This window comes from Corvus moneduloides, chromosome 3 (assembly GCF_009650955.1).
Source record: "Corvus moneduloides isolate bCorMon1 chromosome 3, bCorMon1.pri, whole genome shotgun sequence".
Taxonomy (NCBI): domain Eukaryota; kingdom Metazoa; phylum Chordata; class Aves; order Passeriformes; family Corvidae; genus Corvus; species Corvus moneduloides.
Window position 1 is genome coordinate 107,035,634 of NC_045478.1, and position 26,453 is coordinate 107,062,086.

The 26,453-nt window shown below is 47.9% G+C and overlaps 1 long non-coding RNA gene across 2 annotated transcripts; it reads left to right on the plus strand.

Moving 5' to 3' along the window:
* On the plus strand, positions 1-25,952 carry LOC116441397. Of its 2 annotated transcripts, none has more exons than XR_004239053.1 (4): positions 1-158; positions 23,628-23,779; positions 25,098-25,504; positions 25,856-25,952. It is a non-coding gene; the product is annotated as an uncharacterized LOC116441397 (long non-coding RNA). The 2 variants fall into 2 exon arrangements; XR_004239054.1 differs by lacking the exon at positions 1-158 and adding an exon at positions 19,590-20,229.
* Positions 25,953-26,453: the final 501 nt, after the last annotated feature.

Genomic DNA, 26,453 nt, shown 5'->3' on the forward strand with positions numbered 1-26,453 from the left:
TCAAAGGCCTTTGTCTTCAGCTGTGGCTTAGTACTGCTGCAGGATCTTTTCTTTTTTTATCTTTCTTTTGTCTCTGCCCCTTCCTCCTGTCAAGAGCAAAATGGTTTCCTCTGTATTTAGTAGAGGTGCTGTGCATCGCTGAAGAGCAGCACTCTGAGGTAAGCTCCAACATGGCTTTTATTCATGCTGTGCTGCTTCTTACCAAGGGCTCTTGTGTGCACAGGACCTATTTCTAGTTTCCATTTGCCACATCTGCATCACCCTCCTGTCTTGTATTCCCCTTTACTCCCCAAATTCCCTCTGTGAGACTCTTGTTTTCTTCTCTGTCCTGATTCTGCTCTGCTGTCTATCCCCCCCTGCTGTGTGTGGCCTGGGTAGGGTGGGCTGACGGGGTCTGCTGCCTCTTCCTGGGGCCCTGCTGGCGTCCCCTCCCTTTGTAGGAGGCTCCTTTCCTTGCCCATGCAGAAGGCACTGGGCCTCTTTGTGGCATGACATTGATCTGTGCGCATCAGAAAACAGAATGGCTCTGGAGGAGGAATGGCTTTGGAGCAGCTGAGAAGCTGACATCACTCAAAAGCCTTTAAAGCTCCTGTCATTTGGTCTACAAGGACTTTGGAGTGTGTTTATAGATGCAATCTTATAGATTGCCAGAGGGAAAAAATATTCCCCTGTCCTTTTTGCCTTTTCCACCATCAGAGGACACCTGGGGAGGGAAAAGCTGTGCTCCCAGCATCTGACTGCCCTCTCTGTGTTGCTCCGTGGCAGGAGGTGGGCAATCACCGACATCACTGTGCTGTTTGCTTTGCCTCCCTGCAAAGTGCCACTGCTGGCAGGGAGCCACGGCTGGGGCAGCCTGCTGAGGTGCTTTGCTCTCTCTTCCTCTCTCCCCAGCAGCCTCTTGACTTCATGGGAACAAAGGGATGATGTGACTGGAGCCTTATAAATGCTAACCCCCCTTTGAGGCTGTCGCACCGAACGGGAAGCGCAGACAGCCCCAGAATAGAAATGCAGTCCTCGCTCTGCTGCTCGGCAGAGGCTGCTCCAGGGAATGCTGCCTGCCACACTCCTCCTCATGTGGCCGAGCTGCTTTGCCCCACACTGTGATCCCCAGGCCTGGTGCTTTGACAGGACCATGGTCACCAGGAGGTCGTCCCCTACCTGGAGCTGGCAGGTGGATTTTGGGATGTGCCTTGCCCTGGCAGGGCTGGGCCTGGCAAGTGGTGTTTCCTCCAAGGATGGAGATGTCAGGAGGGTGGCAGGAGCCTTGGGAAGGTGAACAAGGAGGTGACCCTGGTTTTGAGGTCAGATCACAGGGGAGGCTGTGCTGTGCCTGCCCCCGTTGCCCCTGCTCTGAGGTAGGCTGCTTGTTGCCAGAATTGCAAATATCCCCTTCACCTGTTAAGAACTTACCCTCTCCAAACTCATTTTCCTTTTTGCACCAGACAGGGGGGCATTAGCACATGAACTTGCAGCTGCTGCTGGGGTGTTGTTCCCTCTCTAACACATTTACTGGGACATCTGTTGAAATCAATAGACCATTAGGAAGTACCCTGTAGGGGTGTTGATCCAAGTGAGGATGCACACCAGGTGGAGAGTTTGGATGTGTCAGCCAGATTGCAGGACCTCTACCAAAGCAAAACTTTCACACCTGCTTGCTTTAGCTGCCCCGAGCATCCCGAGTAATCCCCTTGCTCCCTCTGCTCGTCCTTCATATTTGGTGTGTTTTCAGCTCCTGAGAGTGGGCATGCAGCATTTAAATGAGGCTTCAGTCACTGAGACCTGCTGCTCCTCCTCCTGCAGTCCAGGAGTCATGTGACAGTGCTGGATTTTGGACATCAGAAGATTAATTTGCGCCAGGCACGTGCTGCTCAGTGGTGCAGAGACAACACTGTGTGGGTCAGTGGTGCTGAGCAGGCACAGAAGCGAGGTGGTGCAGCAGGGTATCACATGGTACTGAGGAGAGCCATAGCCTTCCCAGGAAAATCCTGCTGTCCCCCAGGCTTTGGCTGGCTTCCTGTCTGAATGAGGATCAGGGATCTCTACCTGTTAGACTGAGCTCTTTGCAGCAAGTGCCATCTCCCAGTCTTTGTGCTGTAATAAATCTCTTGGTGCTGGAAGTGAGGTATTACCTGCAGCACTGGCCTCTGGTATAAAGGCAGGAACCGTGCTGTGGCCAGAGCTAAATCTTTGGTGTTGACTTTATCAGAAAGTGTTTGGGCTGGGAAGGGGCTCGATAGAGATGCTTAGAAAAGACAATTGCAAGAGAGGTGTTCCAGTGTGCACGGATGAGTGTCCCCTCTGGGGGAAGAGAGACACAGCGATGCTTTCCTGAAGACATAGGTTGACTTCCTAGCTCAGGGACCCATCAAACCTCAAAGTTTCCCTGAAGACTGATGCACATCCAGGCTCTGGGTCCGTGAATGGACTATGGAGTTGTAGTCATATCCTACCTGACAGCATGGCAGGTCTTGCCTCCACCCAAATGGAGTCTCTCCATCACTGTCTGAATTGCTTTAGTCTTTGCCAGGTTAGGAAAAGAGTTCAGAGAGCTGGGGACAGGCAAACGTGTTCCTCCCTTTGTGCTATTGACATGTTTTAGCACAGTTTTAGCTGGTATTTCCTGGAGTTTGTCCTGAGCAGCTAAATGTAAGTAAAAATGGGAAATTTCACATGGAGGAAGAAAGTAGCTTTGGTAAGCACCAGCCTGGCATCTTGGACACTTTTAGGCAGCCCTTTGAAGACCCATTTCTAGGGGCTTTCACTGACAATGGGGACATCCTGACCTGAGTTGGTAACAGCAGACAAAACTTTGCGTCACTTTCCTGACCATCTTATGTACTTCTGTCTCATTTTCATTGCTATTCTTTAACCTCAGCCTTGCCACTCTCCAGAAAGTGCAGTAGTGATGACAACATGCTATTTTCATCTGCAAATTGTGCTGGTATCTGTTGGTGGAAACACCCATAAGATGCCGCTGTGCTGCTGGTAGGGGAAGGATGTAAGGCCACTCCTCAAATCCTCTGTTCAGTTTTTGGGCCCCTCACTCCCAAGAAAGACACTGAGGTGCTGGAGTGTGTCCAGGTAACCAGCAATAGGACAGGAGGAAATGGTTTCCAGTTGCACCAGAGGAGGTTCAGATTGGATATTAGGGAAAATTTCTTTACCAAAAGGATTGTCAAGCCCTGTACAGGCTGCCCAGGAAAGTGGTCAGTCACCCTCCCAGGGGGCATTTAAAAGATACGTAGATGTGGCACCTAGGGACATGGCTTAGTGGTGGACTTGGCAGTGCTGGTTTAATGGTTGGGCTGGATCATCTTAAAGGCCTTTTCTAACCTAAATCATTTTATGATTTTCTGCCTTGGCACGCAGGACCTGCCAGGCTTCCCTTGCATGTGTAGGTAGTCAGGAGGGTCACCAAGCTTGCAGTTTCAAGACAGGATCCAGGCTTTCTGACATTTCCAGTAACCATCTCTAATCATTATTTTAACTGGGGGAGAAGGGTTTGAACTTGCAACTTGTGTGAGGCTGAAGGTGTATCTGGTTTTTAGCAAGCAGTTCGTATGATAGCGACCCTCTGGGAGTTAGGCTGAGATAAAAGAACACATCACTGCATCTTCCCGTGGCTGTGTCTGAAGTATCCAAGTTACAACACTACTTATTCTCAGCTTCATGCCCTAGTGCTACTGATAATGCATGTTTCCAGCTTCTGTCATGCACAAGGTTAAACATGACCTCTCCTGAAATGCTGACTGTCTTCTTCCCTGCACCTCAAGGTGATGGGCTAGGAGCAGATATGCTGAGAAGGAAATAAAAAAAAAAAAAACACTCAAAGATGAGGAAATGTGTTTTCACACTCTGTTTGCAAGCTGAGATTGAAGGAGAAAAAGAGCAGGGACTGAACTTCTGTGTGGCAGCTGGGAACTGCATGGCTCAGGAGGCTGGGTAATGGGCTATGAAAGTCCTTCACCTCTGGGTTCACAGTGTTCATCCAGGCCAGCAGTGGGGGAATATTGTTGCTCTGGCAGAGCTGCTCAGTGGTTCCCGTCAAGTTAAAAGGACTTGATTCCTCTCTGAGAAGCTTTATTCCTGCTGCAGCAAGTGCTTAGGGAACCAAGAGCTGGTTTTGGCAAGACTGTTGTTGCCCCATTGGAAATTACCAGGCTGCAATTAGACCAGCTGATAGAGGTGTGCACTTGTGACTTGAGCACACAAGTGTTTTCTCATCTGCTTGGTGCCAGGTGAGAAAATGTGAGTGCTCAACTCAAAAGAACTGAAGAGATGGGCTGGATATCAAAAAGCAGTAACTGGCTGGACTGGCAAGACAAGAAGTGAATGAGAGTACCTTCCCATGGGCAGATCAATCCTTGGTGGTGGTAGCTGGGAGCCTGGAGAACCATCCAAGACTACAACCAACTCCCTGACCGTGCCCTCCTGGGAACAGGGTGGTCTCACGTGTAGATGCAAACCATTACACACTTGTTATCAATACCTTATCAAAATGTTGCTGTCAGACCCTGGAGAAATTTGCATTCAAGGTTAGAGAATTTCTGGCTGAGGGACCAGTTGTATGAAATTCAGGAAGGGAGAAGTGTCAAAAGCATTTGCTATTCAGGAGAGGGCTGGGGAGGTGGCATATGCTTTTGGTGACTTTGCAGGCGTCAACAGTGACAAAGTGAAAACTTCCCAAGTCAGGCTGCACTCAGCTGGAGGCAGTGGAAATGCTAAAAGGTTGGTGCAAACTGTGACTGCCTCAGCGGCTCTGGGCAAGGAGTGCAATTATTGGCTTGACCTCGGGATAGGTGTCAGACAGGCCGTGCTTGAACACTGGCTTGTTTCAAGAGACATCAGAAAAAAATGTTCAAAACAGCCACTGATGGAAAACCTCCAGGAGGGAGCTTTGGGACCCTCAGAAGATGGGAGAGCAGCTTCACTGATGAGACTGGACTAAACAGAGCTTTTGCAGGAAGACTGATGAAAACTTTTAGGAAAAAGGTTCAGGAAGAAGAGCAGTTAGATCCAGATCTGCATTTTCCTGTGCAGATCTTGAGAGACTGCAATGCTTTACCCATCCTATGTGTTTTAGGCACTGTGACAAGGAACTTCAAGCATTGCCTCAAAATCTGGTGTTGAGCTGGATGCTTGATCCTGCTCTAGCTAAACTCCCCTGCTTTTAGAACAGATCACCATGCTACAATGTACTGTAAAATTGAACTGGTGGTGCCTTCAGGATGCTTGTACTATGTGTGAGACAGGCATGGGGAAAGCCTGGCATTCAGAAACTTGCTGAACTGGGAAGATGAGAGATGGCAAAGCCACTAAACCCATGCAAAGCACGGCTGTAGCCAGGGTGAGATAATGGGGCTGGCAGCTGCTGAGCAGGGCACCCTGGCAATGCTCTGACTGAGCTGAAGGGCCTGGAACACACCGGGATGGTAAAGGGCTTGAGGAATTCAGATCACTGAATTCCATGTGTGTGTGTGCTGCTGGTGGTGCCAATACCCGGCTGTGCTGCACAGGATAAGGCAGGAGGGAAGGGAAGGGATGCCCAACCTAGCCTGTGGGTGCAGGCAGCAGTCACATCTCTGATGCTGGGGTTGGGAGGGCTGTGAGCCGATGTCATGGGCTGAAATCCTTCTATGAGCGATCAGAGGAAGGGTTGGGGCCCTTAGGTTTGCCTTAACATCTGATGCCAGCTCCCCCGAGCTCCTTGGGGCTCTCTGAGCCTGTGCATCTCATTATTGCAGTGACCTTTCTCGGACTGCTTTGGGCTCTGCACAGCCTACCCCTGTCTATATTGAAAATAGGATTCCTTTTTACTTTCCACCTCAAGAGGCAAATTGAAATCCATAGAGCAGGATTTAAGCTGCTAAGGCATTCCTATTAATTAGCCTGCTGAAAGTGGAAAAGGCAGAGAGGTAAGATGCAAAGCCCCTTTTCTTTGGGGTGGGCTGCGCCAGAGTCGTTGGGGGCTTTTCTGTTTGTTCTGTTTCTGAGGTAAGTATGCTCACTAATGTCCCCTGGGGGAGAGCAGCATTTAGCAAACAAAGCCCTGTGAAAAGGGAGAGCCAGAAATAGAAAGGCTGTGGATATAGAAGCCCCAGGCAGTGTCTTCCTCTGCCTGGAAGAAGCTTTCCTTATTACAAAAGCCGCCCTCTGACTGGACCTCTGATAGCCCCAAGCAGTCAAGGGAAAACAAGGCCGTCAAGGGGCAATTTTTTTTTTTGAGGCACAGTAAAGACATACCCATAAAAGAAGCAGCAGGAGGGAAGGTGGGAAAGGGAGAAGGAACAGGGAAACAAAGGGAAGTTGTAGCCAGACCTTTCACTGTCTGAAAACAGTCTCAGCGTTAACCCTTCAACAGTACTTTGAGCATCCTCAAGTCCTGAAAATCTGCTAATGAATCCCCAGGCTTGTACAAAGGTAAAAACTTTGCACAGGCCCAATTTGGACCATGTTTTGCTGAAGGAATGCTCTGCTTGTGGTTGATTCAGTGGTAAAGAGAAGTGTTGGGACCAAGGAGATAGCTCCTGGGACATAACTGAATGGCTGAAAGGCAGTAAATGGTTGGGAAGGAAGCCTGGGGGAGATCTGGCAGGATAAAGGTACTATCTCACGTGCCCTTATTAAGGGTACCGACATGAAATGCACCCTGGAGAGTGTGACAAGCATTAAAGGGTTAAAGAAGATCACAAGGCAGAGGGACTTTAAGTGATTCTTAAACTCTTAAAGAAACATTCTGTAATGTTTCTCTGTTAATCTCAGGTATTTTTAAAGAAACGTTTTGTATTTGGAGGGAGTAATGGAAATTCACAGAAAACATGAAAAAGCTCAAAGTGATTTCCAGGAAATCTGCTAGTAACAGGTTTTGCTTTTGTGGGTAGCAGTAGTCAGACACAGCACAAAGGTGCTTTGTAATATCCCAATACCTTCTCTGTTAATACCCTCCAGATAAATTATGTCTTTAAAGGGTTATTTATGTCTCTTTAAAGAGTTACAACCATGCTTTTTGTGTCCCAGCTGGCTTCAGACTGCCCCACACCAGCAGCAATAACCTCTGTTCCCAGAAGGGTTTGCAGGGATCCACCTTGGAACTGCCAGCTCCAAACACAACCCTTCTGCATCCACTGTCCCTTTCTGAACTCTCTGTGTCCAATGCAGAGGCTGTGCTGGTGTTTTGATTCCTTTCATGTACACCTCCAGTGGGGAATATTGCATGTGAGAAGGAGCAGCTGTGGGGCAAACAAACCAAGCAGAAAGAAATCCTGCAGAAAGCTCCAAGGGGATGTGGATTTTGTTCCTTGTGGGCAAGGGGCTCGCCTCCATAGGTTTGATCCACTGATGTTACATTTCTTGTTGATTATTTCCAACAGAAAGTCACAGGGTAATTCAAGACCTGAAATAAGGGACGTGTGAAAGGCATAGGAACACACGCCTGTCTGTTGGGGCACCATGTATGTTGCTAACCTGACTTACTTTACCCCAAATCATGTCAGAAATGTGCATGGCAGCTACACACAGTCAGAGCTTCTCAGGGTGATGAGGCTGTTGAGGAAGGGTTAAGTAGAAACAATGGGATAAACTGGGCGAGGGGAAATGTAGGTTGAATACCAGGAAAACATTTCTTCACACTAAGGTCACTTGGGCTGGGAGAGAGGGAAGTGGCAGCTCAGCCAGCTGCCTTCTCCTCCGGGCGCGGGATGGCTGCGGGGTTGGGGATGCTGGGAGAAGAGGGATCAGGGCTCTGCAGAGACGCTGCCGGGCAGTGTTTTCTGCCTCCGAGTGCTCGTGAGCACTGGAAAAGGGAAATGTCCCAATGCTTTTGTGCCCCCTGAGAGTTTTTACTTCTGAAGAAGGAAAACCAGGGATTAAGTAAGGAAAAGGAGTGGCCTTAAAAGAATTCATTGGAAACCTTTACCTGAATAGGCAACAATCACTGCCCAGAAATATCTGCAAAGAGAAGGAACTCATTTAGCCGTGAACTAGGCTGATTAAGGATCCCTGATGGTAGCCTGGGGTGAGGCTCAGGCTTGGCACTGCAGTGGTGCTTATGGCAATTTGGACTGCAGCAATTCCCTGCACCTCCTGTCCTGGTCATGTCAGCACATCTGGAGAAAATCCTGCCTCTGTAGCTGTGTTTTCTGCTGAGCTGGAAGTAAAACATGTTGGTCTACATGGTACCTAGATAGGCTGCAGTGTGGATGTGTGCAGGTATGAAGGAGTCTCTTTGTCTGAGGAGAAAGTAGATTCAGATAAAACAAACAAAGGACAAATATGGAATCATGGAAGAATTACTTTTTTCATTTAGGTTTTGGGAATATTCAGCCCTTTGTGCTGAAGACAGTTTGCAGTATATGAGTAACAGGAAGTGAGGCTCTGAAATATTCCCTTGCTTTTCTGTATTGTACCTTATGACAGAAAAAACCCCCCAAAAACAACAAAACAAAACAAAAAAAAAAAAAAAACCAACAAAACACCCCACCTTTGGAAAATTGAATTTCCTCTTGTTCCTAAAGATTATGAAGGATATTTTTGGAGCAAGCTTTTCATTGTCCTTTGAGGGCTCTCTGGAGATGGATTTCATATGTCAAAGCTTGACTCCACCTTCTAAAAGGTTGCTGTCGCAGCACAGGACAGAGATGGGACACTAAAATTAATTCTGCAATAATTCACCTGCCAGTCAGCCAGCTCAGCTGTGTCCCTAGTGTAAGTGGCACCCCAGATACTAGAAATCCTCTTGAATTCTTAATTTTTAGTTGCTAATTCAGATGTCACCTGAAGCTGCAACAGAAGAAAACACAACAACTACCATTCATTAAAGAAATTCCTTGGGAGAGCTGCTCAAGGTGTATTTGTACCCCTGGGCAGTGTGAACGAGGCCACTGAACTATTATCATTACCAGGAGAACTGCAACCAGGAAACTTCAGAAAACCATCAAATTATTTCAGTCCTTCTCTGAAGCCCACAGAAGAGGAGGCCAGATGGGAAAGGATTTTATCATGGAATCTGAAGATATTGGCATCTGATGTCCTTCTGGCCTGGGGACAAAACGTCTGAGTTCGTATTTGAAGGCTACTTTGAGGCATGAAATTGTGTGGTGGAGACTTGGTCTCATCCCACTCTGTGGTCTAACTGGCCTCCTTGAATCCAGCTAAAGTAAAGATGTTGCTGCTGGAAAAGGTGTTGGGGGGAACTCAATCCTCCTCGCTCTCTGTGGAGTCAGGCAGGAGAAGAACTGTTTGGGATTGTTCACTCCCAGGATTACTCGAGGCATCATTTCCACACTGTGTGTGGGACACGGTTGTTCAGTCACTTCTTGGCTTGGCTTTCCCAACAGTAGTCTCAGCACCTGGATGGTCCCAGCTGGTGATGGGGCAGCTCCTGGGTGATACTGACTTTTGGCCATGGGTGACAAGCATGCCTTTTGTTGAAGACCCTTCACTGGCACAGAGAAATACAAAGTGGGCACCACTGGCAGGCTAAAATGTGACACTGCCATATGGATATGCTGGCACTGCTGCAAGACCCCTGCAGGGGTGTGAGCCAGGAACAGCAAAACCAAAATTAGAAGGGATTGCACTGCCTGGGAAAGCATTAGGGCAAATGTAGGTTTCACATTTTCTGCCACTAGTGACACCAAGGCAACAATGAGTGGCAAGGCATTGGGCAGAGTCTGCCCAACCTGCCAGACCCTCCTGCCTCCCCAGTGCTCCCTCGAGAACCTACTAAGACTTCAGGCAGTGACTGAAAAGAAATGATGCAGTTAATGAACAGGAGAAAATCAAGGTGGTGAGAGATACCTGTCATCTTATCTGGTGGCAGAGTGTGGATAAACGATGGTGGGGTGAAACCATCACAATAGTTTGGGGTGGCTCTAGCTGAAGCCACAGAGTGGGTCCTGGGGCAGCTGTGGGGAGCAGGCAGTGTTTGGCTGGGTGCTGCACTACATCATCATTGCTATGCTTCCTTGCTGGAAACCTTCCTCCTGCTTGAAGGTCCTCTCTGCCTCCCTTATTTTTCTTCTCCACATTGCAGTAATTCTGCTTGGGTGAGATGGAACTTGTTTTGCCTTTAGCAGCAAAGGAAATCCAGAAAACACTGTTGAAACTGGGATGAAATATGCTTGTTCTGTAAGGCTGAGTGGGTGGCTGCAACACTCAGCTGCCTGGAGATGCTTCAGATGAGTAAACAGGAGTAGGAAGTCCCTACCCAGACAGAACTCAGAGCAGAGATCCAAACTGTGGTTGCAAGATGAGTGAGTACAGAAAAGCTGGTTTGATATCACACAAAGTCTAAAGCTTTGGCTTCATCCTTATGGAAGACCTTTGTGGGGAGAGGGAATCCTAGCAAAGAGAGATGAACCAACTATCCAACAGGATAGGAAGTTCTCATGCCCCACGAGAGCAGCTAACTGGTGGAAACAATCTCTAGTGCCCTGTCAACTGGGGAAAGCAGCCCACTGCAGCAGAAATAGTAGAGACTTTGAGATCTGCAGAGGAATGGCACCTTTTACTTTGTTTCTCTTTCCTTTTCAAATCAAAGCTAAGTTGTGCCATCCTCCTCAAACCACCAGACTGAAGTTCCAGTCTAGCTTGCACCCACAAAACCACACTGACTTCAGTGTGTGAGCTGAGTCCAGCCTTTGGCCCTAACCCCCACAGAAGTCGAGACACCTCAGTTCTGGGTTTGCCCAGGTCATGTGAATGTGCACTCACAGTGCAGCCCTGGAAATTGGGGGAGGAGTTGTTTGTTTGATTTCTGATACCTACTTTCCCACCAAGCTGGTGCACGGAGAGCTTGGTGCCTGCAGCAGAGTGAGCACAGGCACTCGTTTCCAAAGCCAGCTCTGGGTGGAAGCAGCCCTGAGTTTGCTGCATGGTGTGGTGAAGGAGCCCAGCTAAAAGCATCCTGTGGCCCTGGCAACAGGGGGTTAACCAGAGGAGCCAAGTGGTAGCGGGCTCTCTGGAACGTTTTCTGCCACCATAAAGATCAAAAAGCTGTGGTCCTTTTCCCACTTCCCAGTGTGGTAGGTGGTGTTGAGCAAGGAAAGCCAAATTCAGGCAAAGGACTGTATTCAGGATCTGGGGAAGAGGTTTTGGGAATCACAGTTTATAACTGATAAAACTGAGATTTCACTGGCCTGATTTTTTTCAGAGATAGGCAGAACATGTGGCCCCTGTGTTACTGCACTTGTAGCATGGGCATTTGCCTCCCAAGATCAGGGCATGGATGTGTTGGGCTAGGAGCCTGGACACACAGGAACCCACCCTGAAAACCTTCCCATGATAGCTCAAAGCATAAAAGTAGACAAGGGAGAAAAACCAAGTATCTTCAGTCCTGTTCTCTGTTTTGGTTTTTTTTTTGGCCTTTGAAAGAATCTATGAAACTCTGAGAGCAAGGGAGTCAGGACCTGTGGGTGACAGTACTCAACATATTCTCCATGCTGGCATAAGACCTTCAAGAGTCTTTGGGTAACTGGATCAAGGAAACACTGAGTTCTTGCACCGCAAGAAGGATGCGCTGACGGGCTCTCATCGGGTACTGAGTTTGATTGGGAGGTTGGGTTGGACTGAAGTGTCCCCTCTGCCACATATAACCACTTCATTTCTGGCCCTTCTTAGTGCAGTGACAGAACTCTGACTTCAACAGGATGGGAATTCAGCTAAATAGTTTAGAAGTTATTATTTATTTGATGATTCTTTGCAGGAAGTGGCATCACGTGTGTGTTGGATCTGAGGTCTATACAAACTTGTGTCTCTGATGCTGGCAGCAAGAGGTTGGGGACAAGGACAATCACTTTTTTTAACCCCTTAATGTGCTTGCTATTGTCTTGGCAACTCCAGCATTTGAGTAATTTTGTTCTTTCTGTCCCGAGTACCTGGGAATATTTAAAGCAGCACACATGAGGGTTGGCAGGGGTTTTTTTCAGCTCTGCATTGACATTCCTTTGTTATCAGCCCCAGAGCTTGTTGCTTTCATAGGAAGGAGAGCTATGAATGGTCCAGGAATGTGATGTTCCACTCAACCCTATCTCTTATCAGCACGCATAAGGCTGCTGTGTCTTGTGGAGAGCTTTTCCATTGCCATTAGCAGCTCGTTTCTTCTCCTAAAGTTGCTTTTCATTTTATGTATATCCTGCCTGCTCCCCTCCCCAAAGTACCCATCCATCTGAAATGGCAGCCACCTCATTTCCTTTGAAATCCCTTCAGCCCAGCCCTCTCCTGCAAGCTCAGGGCAGGCTATTCCAGCTTGCTCTGGGGGCACCTAAGCGATGTCTCTCCCCACCTATTCGTTCTGGAAAGAGGCAGTGGCAGTGCTGTGCTTCAGAGGACGCTGATGGGCAGGGGGCTGGTGCAGGGAGCACTTCCCTGCAGCCAAAAACCAGTCTCAGGTGCACCCCCTCAGCACGGTGGTGGGTGAAATTATATCTTCAATAAGCAGGTATAAATATACAGGTAGAAAGCTGTAGGTAATGATGTCTTCACAAGCCCTGCCAAGGGCACTCCAAGGGCCAGACTTTGCCTTGAGCATCAGTTGCAGCTCAGTTACCACAGTGGGCACCACGTGGACATGTGGTGGTGCTTGGAGAACGTGACCCCAGAAGGAGTCCTTCAGAGAGACTGATAAAGACACCCAGGCCATAAAAAAAAGAGATAAAAATAAAATAAAATCTAAAGAAAATGCCCTTTGGTATTTGTTTAAGATACAAGATAAGCTGACAAAAATGCAGAAGACAATTGTTTACACACACGCAGACACATACACCAGGAAGAAAATTCTTTTCCAAAAATAGCTGCTGACTTTTTATTTATAGACTTTTTTTCCTCCCCTTTCTTCTGACATGAAGCAGAGCATTTACATAAGGGGCAAAGAGATCTGATGATGAATAACTGTTTCTTGAGCAGACCAAAGTCCTCATTAGACCTGCCAGCAGGGACAGATGTCTGGGCCCAGGGATAGTACCAGAATTAGCAAGTATCATTTGACTGTCTGAAGTCTTCAACTAACAGTAGACAATCTCCTAGAAGTTCAGTGGGGTTTTTTTCAAAGCATCAAAATTGTGGCAGGTGTGATTTATTCAGTTAAAGAAGTTTCATGGAGCAGAATAAAAGGCTTAGTTTGTGTCTGAGCTACACCTTATTCAGTTTGGCTTCTGCTCCCAGGCCCTTGACCACTTCCTGGCCAGCAAGAAAAGTATGATTTTGATACTGGGTGAAGTGGGGCTATGCTGATATCTGAATCTTACAGGGGGAGGAGCCAAGACAAGCAGACTTTTGCTGTTGGGCCATCTCCCAAAGGCCTTCCTGCAGACCTCTGTGGATCTGTCCCTAAGACACTCACCCAAGATCATTCAGAAAGTTTTGGGCAGAGAAGAGAAGTCATGGTGCAGCATTACCAGGTCATCTGTATGTGCTGCTCTGAGACTGGAGTATGGACGTGTGGGGGACTTGCTTCCTTCTCGCACTGGCTTCTGCTAAAACGAAGCAGCTGTCAGTCACATAGCTGCCTTTCCTCTCCCAGGAGCTCACAGCCTCTTGTGCTGCCCTCACCTGCCTGCCAGGACACCCTTCTTCCTCATAATTTGGGGGTAATAATGTGATTGCTTTGCTAAAAGGACTTTGCAGCTGGCAGGTGAGGGCTGCCCCAGATGCATGTGGCCTCAGAGCTACAGCAGTTGCCTGTGGGCACCTTAAGGCAGTCTTACTTTCTGCTCACATATCCTTATGGTGGAAGTCCTTGTGGAGTCTGGAGTGCTGGACTGTGGGCTCAGGGGATGACGAAGGCAGAGGGGGAGGAGGCAGGTGACAAAGGAGAAGCCTTGCTCTTTGCAATGCACATAATACCAGGTGCCACCACCAGGAAGAGGATGACGGGAGCAGGGGCATGGAGAAACACGTTCTTTAGCTTTGTGTGCGGGTATTTTTAGTCTTGCAGAGTACAGAACCAAACTTCAGACAAAAATAGCTATCCACTTACATAACATCCTTGCTTCCAGAACTTCCCCCACCGAAGCCCTGGGAGGCTCCTGGAGCAGGGGGCTGTCAGTCAGAGCGCAGCCCTGACTCAGCACAGACACACATCCCGGCACTGCAAAGTCAAGATTTGCAGAGTTTACACTGCACAAGGCGTGTGATGGCAAAATGCAAAGCAATGTCCCAGCTGCATGGTCCCAAGGATGAGGTGGGGTGTTGACCAGGACAGAGAGATGCAGATGAGGCCATTCTTCCCCTTTTTTCCCATTTGCCCATGACAAATGGACAGGATGAAGAGAGGAGGAGGCAAGTGTTTTGATTCTATGGGTTCCTGGTTTTGCTTTGTTAGATTTTCTTGAACAGTAGGCAGGCCAGACACTGAGCCCTTGCTCTCTGTTGCGTTGCAGTGGGAGCTGTTGGTCTGACATGGCCCAGTTTTAGTGTCCCTGTATCCCTGCCACTGCATGACTGACTTCTCAGAAGTGAGATTCCAGCTCAGAAGCTCTGTAGCTGAAGAGGTCTGGAGTCACAGTTCACCCTTTGACCCTCTCCTTAGGACAGAGGCATACTCATGCTCAGGGGAAAGTTGCCCAGTCACATCCAGGGCTCCAGTTATTCCGGTGATAAACAAGGGGAGTGTGGTGTCAAGGGTGCTCATTCTTTCCATTTGCACTTTGAACATGCATGGTTAGAGATTAGTAATGTGTCATCCTTTCTTCATCCTGTTTTCCCTTGGCAGCCATGCTGTAAGTGGATCAGCCCGGGCAAGTAGGTGATACTGCTTTGTTTGCCAAAAGCAACATTACGTGGCGATAGCACTCGCTGGCTCTGAAGGACCAGCTCTGCTGAACGTGCTTGTTTTCCTGAGGCACCAAGGTGGAATGGGTTTCGGTTAAAAATAACTGACCTCCGCGTGCTGAGCCTGAGCATTTCTTCCTGGGAAGCCATATTTAACCACAGATGGTCACCAGATGCAGTGGCTATCCAGGAGATCAAAGCTGGAAGCCCACCATGGGGAGGAGTTGAATTCTTTCCTTTTGCTATCAGACCTTCTCAAGTGGAACATCTTCCTGGTTATCCGCTGGTGTGAAGGGGAATGTTTGGGGGGAATATGTGGGAACACGGGGTCAATGAGAGGCGTGCAGTGATGGGTGTATGTGTGCATGCTTGGGAACAAACACTGACTGCTGATGGATTCTGAGAAAGCCAGGGCTGTCCACCGTGTCCCAAAATAGCTCATGTAAACAGGTGGCCTTACACTGCATCCATGCTCTGCGATGGAGATGTACAGCCCTGAAACGTAATTTGTTATGCAATTTATCAAAATAGTCATCCTCCAGGGGCTTTTTCTTAGCGAGAAGAGACAAGGAAAAACTAGAGACCAGCTTGCTTTATTGAGATAAATAGTAAGTTGTTTTCGAGTGATTTTACTGGGAGTCTTGTGCGACGTCAGAATATAGTGGTGCATTTATAGAAATGTTATTTTTATCTTAGCTATGTGCAGGGGTGGTGCTAAAATATCCATATTGTCAGTGGCTGTGGAGAAAATATCTTCCAACTCCCTGTCTTTTCAACAGCATCAGCTTTGGGCGTTGCTGTAGGTCAGGTCCCTCTGTCATTCTCCCAGAGGAACATACATCACATGTAGGATGCAGAGATGGTCTGTGGGTGTATCTGTTGGGGGGAAAGCACAGTCTGGCAGATTGGGCAGCAGACAGATCTACTTTCTGCGCTACTTTTTTTGACTACATCACACCAGGTGTACTACTTGCCCACGGGCTCAATGCTGAAATGTGGAGGGCCCTTCCCCATGTCTCAGCTGTGATGGCAGGATCCACTGCAGCTTTGGAGGTGCTGGCATGGGGTCCTTATCTCCGGTACAGCAGAGCTGAGCTGTGATCCATGCAGCGACCATCACGTGCTTCCCATTTGCTTCAGCTTCAGCCTGATATATCTCACCTTGGCAGATTCTACCTCCAGCTAATTTTTTTATTCTTTTATTTAGAGATGTTCAGACATTTCCAAAAATAGAGGGGGTGAAAATGCAGTGTTTTTCCCCAGTTAAAATTCTGGCCAGCTTTTTCTAGAGTAGCTCTAATACTCATACTGCTGGGAATTATAAAATATGTTGGGACCCAGTCTGTTTGCCAGCCCAGTACCTCTAGGTTAGGCTGTGTCAAACCTTGGAGGGCAAGAAAGTAATTTGCATATGCTCAAATGGATTTTACTGAGAAATTCCCAGAAGATTTTATATGCTTCAAGCAAGTCCAAGCCAGGGACTGTGTTAGACTTTGGCAGCTGGCAAGTCTGTCCAAATACCTGAGTTGGAGGCAAGAAAAATGTCCTCCTGTGCTGTTAGTGCTCATCCTGTTAATATACAGACAAAGATCAAACAAAACTCCTGAAAATATGAATAGAAGTGTCTTCAGAGCAGAGCCTGGCTATGGCACAATAAAAAGGCACACAGAGGGGCGTAAAATAAAATCCAGAGTTCTCATTCAGTGAGTGATCATAATCCAGAACAGGACCTGAATGTGGGAGGGGAAAATGGTCTGCAGTCATTGTGGTCGTGCAGTACTACCTGCACAGTGAGTTAAGGAGTTAATATCCCCAGAGATCTGAGCACATGTTTTGCTGTGCCCCTAATAGTCTGCGTTGGATCTTCATGGAGATCCTGGTTTGTCCAAGTCCCACCGTAGTGGCTTAAATCCATCCTGCAAGCTCCCTTGATACCTCATTGTTGGAGCAAACAAACCCTAAAGGCCTTTGGAAGCTCCTGCAGAGCACTGATTCCTTTTCTCCTGGTAGCTTTTCTCTAACTCTGGCTTTTTCTGCACAATTTGCTCTTCTCATGGCCTGGCATCAGTCCAGGATTCAGGAGGGTTTTGCTATTGATTTCTACAGGACCAAGATGTTGCTGTGGGTGTTCCACATCACTGCTGTGGCTGTACAACCTGACATCTCTGCCTAGACAGGCTGTGGGAATTAAGTGAAGCATTTGCCCCAAAGGCTTTTCCCCACCCATCCGGCACTCATTGTGTCTGTGAGGACTTTCTGCCCCTGCACAATAGTCTTTCCTAGGATGTTCAAAGTACTAAAAGAGGGCAGGTTTTCATGCAAAAGCAAGTCACAGGCAGATCTGATCCCTAGCACTGCTTTACAAACAGGAGAGCTAGCAGGGAAATGTAATTCCCTTACCCTTGTCGGGTAATGCCTTGAGTGCTTGCACAGGATGGGCTACTCAGGGGACAGGTACCACCAAGAGTGGCACATGATGCATGGCCAGCATCTCCTTTACATAAAGCCCCACGTACCCAAATGAGCCTTTTTCAGCAGAGGAAAGGCAGAGAGATACGTGCCGAGTCTTGTTTGTACCCACAATACCACGCACATGTTCCTAACTTTTTATAGAAACGCTCTTGGTTCTCTGGGTGTGCGTTGGTTTGGGTTTTTTTCATCTGTGGGGATTTGTCCCACGAGTTGGTCCAATCAGCTCCCAAAACTGAGTGATCATGGGAGGCTGTACAGTGAAAATAACTCGTGAGAACTGAAAAAGAAAAATGCTCAGGACATCCAGGCTATTAATAAAAGCGAGTGTTGCAGAGCCCCGTATAAGTTTGCTGCATCAAGGACTCAGAAGTAGCTACCCAAACTATTTTGGTTCTTTCAGCCAACAGACCACTTGAGCTCACGTTGAATTTGTGATATTTTGGTGTCCGTTCTGTGCAAGAGGAGCTGGTGCAAACCTGCCTTAGGGGCACGGGTACAGCACCATTGCACTGGAATGCTATGGAGCATCCCGTGGCACCTCTCCCATGGAGGCAGCGGGCTCGCCAGTGATTTTGGCATGGCTACACCCGCAGGTGGCTTTGGAGAACCTCAGCCTACAGCATGGCTGTGTTTCTTCCACTCTTACCCATGAGCATGCACACTGCTTTAATCCAGCGCCAAGAGCTTCCTACTGCTTCATAAAGTACTTGCAGCATCGATTTCCAGTCTTTGCACTATGGGAGCAATAACTAACCGAGCTGTAATGTTTTCCATTGCATATTTAACTCTGTATGCATGCCGTGGCCTTGCCAGAGCTTGGATTTGCAATTCCACAGCCTGGAAAATGCATGCATGAGGTACATCATTAGTGAAGGATCCCAGTCAAAGTGATGCTTTCTCCACCACAATGTTAGAGATCAGCGCACAAACAAATTGCTGCGCTTCTGACGGAGCATGTCTATAAATACAGGAAGAGCTTTGCTTTGCTGTGATCCACATCTTCCAGGCAGATCTGAACCCCCACCCTCCTCTTCCCTCCGTATTGTGCTGATGCCGGATCAGCAAATGTTCAGAGAAACAGGATAGGCCACAGCTGTAAAGCAGCGATGGCATCTTGTGCACTGGGCTGTTGTTGTTTTTTTTAGCGTGAAAGGCTGGAGTAGTGCAACACTGAAATTGCATTGGCTAAGATAATAAATGGATCAGACAAATATAGCTGGGCATATGCTGAGTGTGGGTATGGGTTTTTAATTTCCCTTCTTCAAACCAAGATCTATAATAAGATGTTTCCTGGCTTGTGTGTGAGTGTTTTTAATAGTGTCTTTTTTTTTTCTTGCTGGATATTTCTGGACATGGCTGTACTAGCCAAGCCCTGCTCAGCAGCTACAGTGAAAATTGTTTTACATCTCTGAGTAGAGAGTACAGTAGGTGCCATAAACTATTCTTCAAGTCTGCTCTGTCAATGGGTGAGCACATTAGCAGCCTTTCTTTGCAAACTGAAGCAGCATCGAGATGGCAGAGGAAAGAGGTTTTGTTTGCAGGAGAAAAGCACAATTTTCAGCTGACTCCTTGTTGGAGGAAGGGAGAGTGTGCTTTTATTTTATCTGCCTCTGAAGTCACAATAGGTAGTGGATTTGCTCCTTGATCTTCTCCTTTATCAATCCCAAATCCAGTCCAGTCTGGACACCAACTCTTCTCTGAGGGCCAGCAAATCCCACAGCCATGCAGCAAGCAGGAGATGCTGCAGGATTAAGGGGCAGGAGGAGCTGGTAAGCAGAAAGCTTCTCCCACCATCATGCACACACACACCAGCAGCAGCTACAGCCATGGATTTGCATGAAACCAGAGTTTGCTGAGTCCATACTGTGCCCATCATCTCTTAAGGTGAGTTAATTCAGTTCTATATTCCCCATCCCTGTCCCACATTACAAAGGCAGGATGCTCTGAGAGTCACCCTGGGCAGCAGCATTTCTCCATCACTGCAAGAGCTGGTACATCACCTGTGGATAAAGTAGGGCTTTGGGGCCGGAGTGAGTCATGTATGGTGACCACTCCTTGTGCTGGACTTTAAAGTTTACTGGCAGCTTTTAAGCTGTCAGTAGAGGCAGCCTATTAGAAGCCCTATGAAATGTGTGTACTTGCTTAAAATCCCATCATCAGATGTCATCTGAATGATGAATCTGAGCTTCCACTCAAACAAAATGATCCCACACCCAGCTTTACCAGCTTTGACCTAGGTGTCTCAGAAACCTGAAGGGGTATCCAAGGTATGCTCTTATTTTAACCAACAGGATTTATTTTTACAGTCAGCATCATGGCTGGAAGAGGCCTGAACTGCAGCCATCTTCAGACTGGAGCCAGCTTCCAGGTCTCAGGGAGGACATTTCTAAGCCTCCTGCATAATACTTGAACTTTAATTTGCCATGAGTCAGCATGGTAGTGATGTTATGGGAAAGGTAAACATTGGACTAAGGAAGTGTGTTCCACAGGAAAAGATCAAACTAACTCGACCTGCTGAGACTGAGGGAAGGACATTTCTCCAGGGCACAACAAGCCAGCTGAGAGAGGGAGATATTTCTGTTTCTGCTAAGACACTTGCATCCCACCTCTGTGGAATCAAGTACAGGGACATCCCTGATTGAAAAGGGAGACAATGGAGCAGTGGAGCATTAGCTCCTGCTCTGACTAAGAGTTCAGTGGGGAAATACTTTACTTCTGTATCTCTTCTCCTCATCTCAGGGATGGGATCATCACCATCGCTCTGCCTTATGCATGTTAACAGAACAAGTAATCAGATCTTATCATTTCAGGGCCATGTCAGTCCCTCTGATAAGCAAGTTTATAGCTCCAAGAGGCAGCAGTGGCTTTAGGAAAAACTGAGCATGAAAGTGGGTTCTCCTGTGGGTGGACAAGGACACCGCCCTGATCAGTTCTGGCTATCTTCTTCTGCAAGCAATAATGCATGTTCTTCCTGGGCCTCTGAATCAGGTAACAGTGGGCAGGGGAGGAAAATAGGACCCAAACAAGCATTTCCATAGGAATGCAATTGACTCCTGTGTCTTAAATACCAGCTCCCACCTTGAATTTGCCACTTCATCCCCAGTGTGATCCCAGCTCTGATTAGTTGAGCCTTAACAGCTCCTCTTTTCAGGGTGCACGTGTAGGGCAGTATGTCTGGAATCAACTTTACAAAAGGGGTCTGTCCTCTCCTTCCCCCATGTCCAGCTGGGCCATGCTCAGCTGCTGGGACAAGGAGTGCTGGGAGCAACTGCAGGGGCAGCTGCACTGCTGAGGAGCACACCCCTCACACCCCTTCTGCTGGGGTTGGAAAGGGGCTATCCCACTGCTGGTCCCACCAGGGCTGTGCCACCATGCCCCAGGCTCAGCTCCCATTCATTCAGACCAGCTGCAGCCCTGGCTGTAAGTGCCCAGGGCTGGGGAAAGTGCTGCTGCTGCTGCTGCTGCTGCTGCTGCTGCTGCTGCTAAGGTGGCTCAGCAGTGGATGCCGAACAGGTTCTGCCTGTAGAGAAAGGGCTTTGTGTGCAAGCTGCCTGAGCTGGCTGATGTGTGTGGTGTTTTACTGAGGGCTCTGCCCTGCTCAGCCTGCACTGCACCTGCGGCTGCAACAGAGGCAAAACTCACATTATCCTGCAATATACTGAGGATTTGCCCCCATTCCTTGGACTTGTTGGGCACCAGGTCTGCCTGGGCTTGTGTTTCACATTTGGGCTGAAACATCCCATGGCCAGCTGTCAGGAGCATATTCTGTCTGCACTGACATTTATCACAGCCTCAGTACTGCACCTGTCCTCATTTATTATCCTGTATATACCAGGTGGAATGGCCAGGGTGTCTCATGGCAGGAGGCAATCCTGGGCTGCAGGTGCATCCTCATCCTGGTACAAAAGGCGGGAGGCCTGTGGCCATGGCAGAGCTTCTGCTGGGGGTACCAGCATCCTCTGCCTGCGGGAAGAGCACACACCTCACTGCCTCAGCAGGCACCCTACAAATGGGCTTTTGCTCCCAAATGTAGCCACAGTGTTTGTGTTCCCTCCCTCCAACAGTTCTCACTTCCCAGGCATTACCAACACATCCATGCATCCAAGCAAAGCAAGGTCCAGGGGGCCATGAGGATCTCCCAGGTTACACAGTGACACACAGATGTCTCTGTGGCCATGCAGACAGTGCTTGGCCCATCTCCTCCTATGGATGTGGTGCAAACCAGGAGTTAAGATTGCGTGACACTTGCTAAACAACGCAGAGACACCTCTGCTTTGGGAGGGTGCTTAGGAAATTCTTCTTGTTGAAATCAACCCGCAGCCGGCTGCTTTCCTCCTGTGCTGGCTTGTGCCGAGTGATCGCTTCCCATTTTCCTCAGATCCAGCTTTGCAGATCTGCATGGACACCTCCCCCCAGCCTGAGACTGAGACCATTGTGTCTGAGACAGTCTGCACACATAACATCTTATATAAACAATAATGGGCTTCGTGATTGCTTCTGCTGCTGCCATGGCATCATCCCTTCTCCGCACGTCAATCACCACCTTCCCCCAGGGAACATTCCAGTTTCCCAGGAGGTTGTGAAGCTTTGATCGCACGCCAGGGCAGTGGGATGGAGCACATAACCATCCCTAAGCCCTTCCCATGCTGACACCCAGGAAGATGACCCTGAACCTGGCTGGCAATGGGACAGCGAGGCACAGGGCAGGGTGCACTTCACGGTGCTTCGCATGCCTGAAAGGAGATGGGAGAGGTTTACCCTGTCCTTGGAGCAAGTGGGATTGGTAGCAACATCTTTCCTCTCAAGCCACGATGGGAGAAGGAGTTGATTCACCCCTGACACCGAGTGCTAAAGTGTTTGTTCTGGCAGCCAGTGCCAGGCACCAGGAAGACACTTTTGACAAAGAGATATTAGGTAAAATGGAGCGGTGACCCAAGGAGGTGTAATTAGCTCTGCTGTCACATAGGAAAGGACATGTTTGTACAGATTATTTCCAATTTCTAGCAACACCTGCTCACTTGCTTTAACCAGGTTTCTCAAAATAAGGACTAATTAGCACTTCCTTGGAAGGCCAGCTCTCTCCAGGCAATGGCTTTACCTCTCAATCGGTATTCCTTCTGCAGGAAGGCACATTAATTACTGTATCAGGAAAAGCTAATGGTAGCAGGAAGCCATTTCCATGCCTAAAGCTACTCCAAGGAGAAGGCAGAGCTCACTAGATCTGGACTTCCTTGCTAATGCCAGGGGTGAGGGCTGTGCAGTGGGTTTCCTTCTCTGCATCCTTGAATGAGAACAGTATTTTGCATCTGCCTGATTTCTGTGTGGTGCTGCTCCCTCAGTTTGAGGCAGCAGCTCAGGGCAGTGCTTGTGCCACCCCAGCAGTGGCACAGAGCTAAGTCTGACCACCGTGGTGGCTTGGGGCCAACAAGAGCTGCTGTGGCATCCCTGTTGGAGTCTTCTGAGCAAGCCTGTGCCAGGAGGTGGATAAGGCTCCCTGTGTTTTTCTTTGCAAATGTAACTATAAACAAGGTTCTGACCACAGACAGGTATTAACTATAATTTGAGATTAACAGTGTTAATTGATGCTGCTGATAATTGATGTTTGTAGAGTACCAATCTAGCCAAGCTCCTCCTAAAGCCAGGGGATTGTGGTGAAACTGATGAAGTCTCCCTGGGATCAGCTGAGTGGTGCTATGATGCTGCAGCTGAGTGTGCCAAGGAAAAAGAAATGTGTGACTGGCCAGGGCAGTGCTCCCGGCCCAGCCCTTCATCCCTGCAACTAACCACCAGCTCTGCTGAGGCTTCACAGCAAAGAACCCCCTTTTGAAAACCTTCTGCTTTCCTCTCCTGCCTGAAGGGATGAAGAGCAGCCATCAGCTTGGCTGTCCCCAGCCCTTGTCTCCTTGTGAGTGATGGGGATGACCTTCTTACCCCATGATGTGATGTATTTCTGGAGGTGTTTTTGTATCCTTTCAACCTAGTTATCCACGAAATCAGTCCTCTTTTAAAAGCTGTGGTTTGGTGGCTTCCACAGCACTGCAGTCTTTAGGAAAAGAAGGTTTTTTGGGAAGTGATTTGTACTGCAGCCTGCCATATAGTGCCACAGATCACCAGGTGACAGGACACTGTCAGTCTCACCTTCCCTGTGCTTAAGGCCATCCAACCACACCTCATCCCTCATGCCCTGAGCCTGTGAGCTTGTTTTTTGGCTAAAACATATCTTCCACAGAGCTATCCAAGCTGGCTTTGATCATCTCAAAAGATGGGGACTCTGCTGTTTCCTTTGGTGCTTGTTTCCAACTCTCAGGCTTGTGTTTCTGATGCATTTCTTACTTCTCCAGTTTTGGTCTACAGCTTTTATTTTTGTTTCTCCCTTTTTCTGACAGAGCCTTTTACTGCCTGGAGTTATGTGTTCATGCACTATAATTGAATCCGCTGTCTAAGAGGATGGTTCTCCAGGTACCTTCCTATCAGCACCTTCTCCAGCTCTTTTTGAAGCCATGGACACCAGGACATGGATGCTGTCTCTTAGTTCCAGGTTAAAAATTCTTCTGAATGTATTTTTAGGACCTGGTTAATGCTTTGTGCTAGAACATCACTTGCTGTTCCTCTGCAATTTCCCTGTATCTCCTTCCCTGCTTTCCTCTCCTTCCTTTGTTGCACTGAACTCTTGAACACTAAAAGGAACACAAAAGGCACAATTTCAGAACTCATTTAAGGAAAATTTATTTTTTTCTCTACCCAATCTATATGGAAGTCACAGCCATAAAACAAAAGTGAGGCCAAGCAAGGACAAACGTGCACAAATAACAAAAGATATCTGCAGGAATAAGCACATTTTAAAAAATTTTAAGACCTTTCAGAGAGTTTTAAGCCCTTGAACCCTCTGGTAGCCTTAACTCATGGGGGCTTCAGAGAAGTTCTGCCTTGGGAAGGTTGTTCAGGAGGGGTTGTGCAGTGAAACATCTGCCTGTGCCAATTGCCAGGCCAAGGTAGAGCAGGATAAGGACCAACAGCCTGAGCCAGTGGGGTAGCTCCTGCATACCTGTGCTTGTTGTCATGGCCCTTGGAGACAGATGTGTGACCTTCCAGACAATAGAAATCCCTATTCCCTAACTGACCTAGTTCAGCTTCACACATAATTTAACATGCCTTATAATATTTTATAGACTTCACTCTGTAACTCAGCATTGAGCTATTATTTAATGAAATTATCCCCAATAGGGACCTTAGGAGAACTAATTGTACATAAAAGCTTCGGGGGTGGGGTGTTGGGAAACATCCACAAATGCTTTAAATACTGAATTTTGCTTCCCTTAATATTTATTCATTTATAGCCTCTTTTCTGGTTGCAATTCTGCAGATACACTTCAGCATGATGTTGATTAAATCTGGCGCCAGTGCAAACCAGTATCAGACTCAGAATTTTAATTGTTCTCTAACCATTTTGCCAGCTGGGACATTTTTTTAATGGCACTTGTAGATGTGTGAAAAAGCAGTTGCAGGAGATTTCTAAGGAAAGAAATTCAAGGAAGTCCCTTTGTATGTGCATCCAAGAATCTGGATACTCTTCCAGGCAGTTTTGCTTGAGGTCTCCTTATGGATCTCAGTCCACATCCACAGCAGAAGGCTGAGCAATGGCTTGGGCAGCACTGAGGGGAACCCCCTTGCAAGAAAGGAACATCTATTTATTATTTTTTCCTGTTTATTCTTCTCAACAATGAATCTGCAAAATAAATACGATCCATTGGGTTTTGATGACCACTTGAATGCTTTGCAAAACCGCGATGCCTTATTTTATTATTAGGTTATTTTAAATGTTCTTTATTGTTTTATTATACCCAATATCTCAGCAGACCTGTCAGCTTACAGCAGACTCCAGGGAACTCCAGTGTGTTGACACAACTTGCAAAGGATGACACGGAGTCGCCCATCGTGACTTTGCACTGGGGACAGGGGAATGAAATGGAGCAAGTCTTACCCTCAAGGGCCTGGAGAACAAAGACACTTGAGAGGCACCTGAGTGCTATTGGTGGTATGAAGGGCAAGAGGACATGGGAACTCTGGTACTTGTCCCCCAAAGGGCTTTATAGCATGCCAATTCCCATGAAGGAGGACAGCTTCTGGTACAGGTTGATGAGTAATATTTTTCCTACTGCTGCTGAAGCCACTGGAAAAATCTGGTTGATCCAGGATGTCACGTCAGAACCTAATTCCCATTTCTACTAACACCCCCACACTTGTGTTCAGTGCTTAATAAAAGGTAAGCTCCAGTCAATGGGAAAATGTGCTTAAGAGCTTTATTCCCTTTCTTAAGCACTCTGCTGTGTCTGGCCCCATGCAATGTGTCAAGCACTCATTACTCTTATCTTTTATTGTTTTAATACAGATAGCTGTGTGGAAATAACCCTCTCACCACAAAGGTGGGGATTTTTTGGAGGGGAGGCCACCCTGTGCATATGCACTTACTAATAACAATGTGTTTGGGTGATGTTCTGTCTTTCTGCTCTGAGGAAATAAAGGGGAGGAAACATGATTGTCTTGGAGCAGGTACAAAGCTTTGAGATGCCTGGCTTGGATGAAGTTGCAGAAAGTGTTTCTCTTTGTATTGCAGGGCCTGGCAGCCCGGTGAGATAATAGAAGATAAAGCAAATTGTACGACAATGGAAAATGCTGAGCTCCCCAAGTAATTAAAGGTTGTGTAAGACAGTCGCATGGCTTGCGAGGATTATTAATGCAGTCACGTTTGCATTATATAAAGGGTAATTAAAATGCAGCCTGCTTACCATTGATTACACCCTTTGCCTGGCACTGGTAGCAGCGGCTGCACAGCCAGGCAGCAAAGGTGGCTTGGGAAGCAGTGACTGCCAGCAAAAGGAGAGGCTGTGGAGTGCAGGATGCCCAAAAATGTGGGACCACTGCTGGGCCATGGCTTTGGACAAATCTCCCAGCAGACTGTGTCCTCTCCCTGTCGCACAGGCAGGAGGGTGCCTTTTGCTCCCACCATGCCACAGCCACTAAAGCTTCCCTATAAGAGCTTTTTGGGATCTGTCTAACATGGGCAGTGGTGGGCTATAAGCAGCTCTCAATAGGTACCTAGGCTAGCCATGGGCTGTAGATTGGTGCACCTGAAGAAATTTTGCCAGGGTAACCTGAGGAAGCTGGGAGGTGAGGGAGGAGGGAGGCCATTGGCAACAGCCGCTGCACAGCTG